Genomic DNA, 5,903 nt, shown 5'->3' on the forward strand with positions numbered 1-5,903 from the left:
TGCTCATAGATGTTATCCCCCAAATGGCAACACTAATAGAAATACTGACATTGAAACCTCAAGAAGTTCCACCATTAGATAAGAACCACAGGAAATTAATAAATCTTAAGACAGAAAAATGTAGTCTTTCCAATGGACAATCCTGTAATTGCTTACAAAATATTATCAACCTTGAAATCCTGTACACATAAACCACATAAAAGACATGCAGCAGGTTTCACTTATATGTGAGTTCATATATGTATATATAGTTCATATATGTATGACATATAACAATAATTGAAGAAACAGAAGGCACACCGTTGAGGGGGTAATGGGACATATAGAGTAGCTGAAGGACAAAAATGATTTATATTCTAATTAAAATGTTAACAATATTAAGGAAGGACAAGATATAGTCATTTTAATTATATTAATTCGGCCAATCCATTTTTAGCAATCTTAGAATTGGGCTAAGTTCAAAGTGCTCAGTAGTCACGTATTTTTTTTATGATTCTATACTAGATTTAAATTTTTAAATACTTTCATAAAATGATTCTTACTTTGTAAAATTTCCTTCAGTGACCATTTCTGAAAGTTCATCAACAATTAGATGTTTTTTGTCCCCTTCATGTTGGTCAGCTGGCAACAGATACTTGCAAACTGCATTCTATTATACCTGAAAGTTTACATGATTTTAGCAATTCCTGCTCTGAAATTGTAGCATCTTTTGATCTCTACACTTCAGGACTCTGATAATAAATCAGCTTACTCAGAAAGTCTGTGTTTTGTCTCTCTTTATATTAACTAAAAGATACAACTTGCTGTTCCTGATACTAAGAGGTAATTTTTTTTCATTAAGTCAAACAAGTTTTAAATGAAAAAAAGAGCATTAGTTGCCTACCAACCAAATGGAATCTACCTTGTTAAGGGACTCTAGATGCTGGAGAAGTATGTGATTACTGTAGAGATACTCAGGAATCATTAACAGAAAACTTAAATTATTATCGCCAGAAGAAAAGGAGGAACCAAAACAATGACTTTGTTCCCTAGTGAGAAGACAAAGGTCAACAATGGAAGCAATTACAGTAAGGCAAGCCATAGCCTCAGGGTTACTGTGGGGCAAGAAAATAATGATGGTAAGAGTCTAAAGCATGTTCTTATGTTGGTGGATGAATAACATATGGGGCTTGCAATCACTGATATTTCACCCAGCGTTGTGCAGGCATGGCTACCAAGATATCCCCTCTACCTGAATCAGGGTACCATCACTAAGCTGGTTTAGACTACCTGATATTCTGCATGCATGAAAGCAAGGGCAACAGTCCTGAGGATGGTTAATTCCTAGTTAAGCAAACACAAGTATTATTTTCTTTCTATTCAGGCTCTGTTTCCACAATTAAATAAACCAGTGGTTATTTTTTTTGAAGATTTATTTATTATATGTAAGTATACTGTAGCTGTCTTCAGACACTTCAGAGAGGGCATCAGATCTCGTTATGAGATGGTTGTGAGCCACCATGTGGTTGCTGGGATTTGAACTCGGGGCCTTTGGAAGAGCAGTCAATGCTCTTAACCTCTGAGCCATCTTGCCAGCCTCCAGTGCTTATTTTAGAACAGCATAATCAACACACGATCCTCTCTCTTAAGTAGGCACTACAGTAGAGACACATTGCATACAATTATGAAGAAGTTCTAGAAGTTTTTATGCTCTATGACTGTTCAAATGTTTGTAGTATGTTCATTTACTTGATATGAGATTATTGATCTTTATCAGTGAATCCTGATGTAGAACATGCTGGTTTCTTTCAAACTCCTTAAAGTGATCTCTCAATCATGTGGATTCTATTTGTTTACAATTTCAGCAAATGTGTATGCACGCATGAACATATACCAGAAATAAGTTCAATGGGAAACTGAGAGCAACTGCTTCTGGTCAAGAGCAGAATTGCCACCAAAACAAACTTACACCTGAAATCTAGTGTCATTGTATCTGATTGGGGCTGTGAAAGACAACCAAGTGTTATCCAATGATGCTGCAAAATCCTGAGCCATAAACTTGGGACCTGGCTATATGACCTCAGACCACAATCTCTGCCAACCACAAGGCTTATAGATTGCATTATTTCTATTACCACTAGATTCCTTTAGGAGGGAAAAGTCACACAAGATAGACTCAGGTTATAGCTGACCATTTGACTTGTTTCCTGTGGCTACAGAGACTGGGAGTAGTGCATACCATCTGGAGAGACAGGACCATTAGCAAATGAACCTAAAGCACCAGGTATTCTCAGGTAACATTCAGTTAGCTGTCTTCTTCTCCAAGGCAGGTTTCTGTTTTGATTTGGTTTTGGGTTTTTTTTAAACATGAACAGTCCAGAAGCTGAAACTTTCCATTCCTACCCTCATACCCTTCCAGGATTATCCTAGCAAGACCCAAGCACAAGAAGTAACTTCGTGGGCTTCATTGGACTCTTGGCACATGCTGGCTGTTTCAATCACAAAAGAGATCCAATAGAATATATAGATAGATCTAGATTTACTAGCTTTCTGCTCTGCCTACCATTCACACCACTCCAAGAATATCATCAGCATATTTTATAATTCGTCTTTGCTATTTGGTTTTCTTTGAACTGTAGAAAGGATAACAACAATGCTCAGGTTATTGTTAAACAAGATAAATGCTTATAAATTATAATTTTCCCTTAAAACATTTTTTAACAGCATGTTAACTGATAAGGCAAAATGGAAAGGAGAAAGAAAAAAGGAAGGTTGCTAAGGAAACAGTAGGTCTTTCAATGAGCTTGAAAGAGAACAGCCAGGTAAAATGCAAGAAAACCAACTATACAATTAAATTCTGTCACCTTCAAACTTGCTAGTCCTATGCACTATAAAAAAAAGTAATGGGACTTATTTTCTTATCAGTCTCAGGCCTGGATGAAATAATGAGTGAGATCAGACTAAATGTGTACCCCTTAGAAAAGCCATATAATTCTCAAACTAAATTGTGGCCACTCTCCATAGTTTTAAGTACATATTTAAAAATAAAAGATTGTTACCCTTGTTTTTTTTCTAATATATTTACATACAAACTAGGACTTCTTAGATCGTCTCTGTTCTGGACATTTTAAACTAATTTTTGACAGTGTTTCTAATACTCCAGTTTGTCTTCAAACTCAACGTGTGCCTTCTGGCCAAGTATCTCCAAGTAACTGTAGTTAAAGGCACATTGAACCAGTTCTAGTATACGTGGTGCTGGGATGGATTCCAGGATTTCATGATTTCATGATTGCTAGGCAAGCATTCTACAAACAGAGCTATATTACCAACTCCTCTTCTGACTGTATTACTAAACTGGAAATACTTTGGAGTCTGGAAAAATGGGAATTAGCTCCATTGATAATCTACCTGCACCTTCCTTAAAACTTACTTCATTATCATGTCTAATGTTTCCTCCATTAAACAATAAATGATAACTTAAATGAAACATTTACTTCTCTGAGAATTAGTGGGCCAAATCCCTACATATAATAAGCATTCCCCTTTCTTTATGTATTATTTTGTTTTGTTTGTTTGTTTGTTTCAGTGAAAATAGTGAATTAAAAATTGGCTCTCATCTGATAAATACAAATTTTTCATTATGATGACTCATAGGCCCTTGGAAAAGAGAGGGTGATTGACTGAGAAATTATAGAAAATGTTAGATCAAGAGAAATAGAAAGAAAACAAGAGAACAAAATGGAAGGAATGGGGAAGGGAAACATTAAAGACAGGGTATGAGACAGAGAAGTCAGGGAAGCACATGTGGCATGTACTCATGTCACTCCAATAAACACATAAATGAATTAACCAATAAAAATGATTTTTGAGAAGTAAAGTCTTGGAGGAAGGGAGAAGTGAAGACTGGTACACAGGTAAATAGAGAATGTCAAATGGTACATGGGAGAAGAATCCTGAAAATCAATCAAATCTGATTTGTTCTAGGAGCCTTAAAGGTCCAGAAGATGGAGCAATAAAGTTGTGGTTGATTTTTATGGAGACACTTCATATACTAAATTTTTGTTTATATCTCACTCAAAACATTTTTTGTTTGTTTACCTTTTGTTTGTATAAAATGTTCCAGTGTGTCTTCAGGAGTTGCTCTGTTAGGTCCAGGGCCTCTTTCCCATAGTTTACTGAATTTGTCCCTCTGACAATCCGGGGAACTGGGTGAGTCTCTGACACTGATGTTTTTATTCCCTCAGCAATTTGTGCCTATGATCTCTCTTACTACATTATTGGAGTTCACCACCCAGGCTCCAGGCCCCTTCTCTACTCCCATTTTTGTTTTGCTATCCGTTGAGATTGCTGTAGCTGCACAGGACTCTAGGTCAGTGTTTCTGAAGCTCTCTTCTTTCCTTGTCTTGATTTCTTATTGGATCTGATGACTCCATCCTATTTAAACAAGGTAGGTGCAATTTCAATCTGATCATGTCATGAAATTGATGATTTTGTTCTCACAATTATAGATTTTGTTGTAGAGTTTACATTTTTGTACCTGTAACAAATTCATTTACCTCATCTCACCCACAAACATGGGTGTTTTATTTCTTTTTTTTCTTTTTCTTTTTTTATTAGATGTTTTCTTATTTACAATATCTTCTTTCCAAGGTTCCCTTCCAAAAAAAAAAAAACTAAAATAATCCTCTGCTCCCTTTCCCCCTCTCCCTGCCTACCATCCCACTCCCTCCTGCTTCCTGGCCCTGACATTTCCCCTACACTGGGGCATAGAACCTTCACAGGGCCTCTCCTCCCATTGATGATCGGCTTGGCTATCCTCTGCTATATGCATGTTGCTGGAGCCATGAGTACCTCCAAACTCTTTGGTTGGAGTTTTAGTCCCCGGGAGCTCTGGAGGCAGGGGCAGGAGGATCACGAGTTCGAGGCCAGCCTGGGGTGCTTTTTTTTTTTTAAATTATTATGTTCAATACATATCACAGAAATCAAGGTAGGTAATTTTCTCTACTGCAGATTCTGATTATCATATGCTAGTGCCAGTGACAATGACACTATGATAATAATGCTGTATACAATAATTAATCCAATAGTGTTAAGGCCTTATATTAAGAGAGGACTATAGATTCTATGTCATTTAATATTTTTATGGTATTACTCAGCAATAGTTTCAAGTCTTTATCATTGATAATTACTTAAGAAAATGTTTAAAAATTTTTAGGTTGCATACACAATGAAGCTCACATACACTCTAACAGTGAGCTCTGTCTATATGCTTTATGTGATGTGAAGAAAGTTCTCATTTCTTTCCAGAAGAGTGAAACTACAGAAATATACATGGTAGTTTTTTGGTAAAGGTGCTCTAGTTATAGGCATAAGGTGTGAAGTCATAGGTTACATAGGCTGTTCAGGAAGACATCGATGATGGAGGAACAGGTCAAAAGTAAGCTTTCAGGCACAATATAGAAGTTAATAGCTAGTATGGTTTATCACTATATTGTGGCCTACATTGATTGCAAAAAAAAAAAAAAGAAGTTAATAGTAATAGAGTAGACAAGAAATAAGAAGCACCCATATAGGTAAAGCTCAGGCAGTACAATGTCCAGAGAGCCACACAAAGAAAGAGCTGTGATGAAATCCAAACCATGGTAAAGAAGATATGAAAAATAAGGACCAAAGATCATGCAGTCAAGATTAAAAGAAAGCAAATCAAAATCTCACTAAAGACCCTAGCCTTCTATACTAACAAATTGAAGAGTGAAAACCAATGTTATCGAGGTGGAACCAGAGAGAACCTTGGAAGATACGACCATGAGAAGACACTTTTCTGTATCTACAATAGAAAACTACAATCATATGTCAGGAAAAGGGAGATTTTTATGATTTTTAGAAATAGTAATATAGAGAACTCATCTCTAGTAGCATTGATC

The sequence above is a fragment of the Mastomys coucha genome, unplaced genomic scaffold (genome assembly GCF_008632895.1).
Source record: "Mastomys coucha isolate ucsf_1 unplaced genomic scaffold, UCSF_Mcou_1 pScaffold7, whole genome shotgun sequence".
NCBI lineage: Eukaryota > Metazoa > Chordata > Mammalia > Rodentia > Muridae > Mastomys > Mastomys coucha.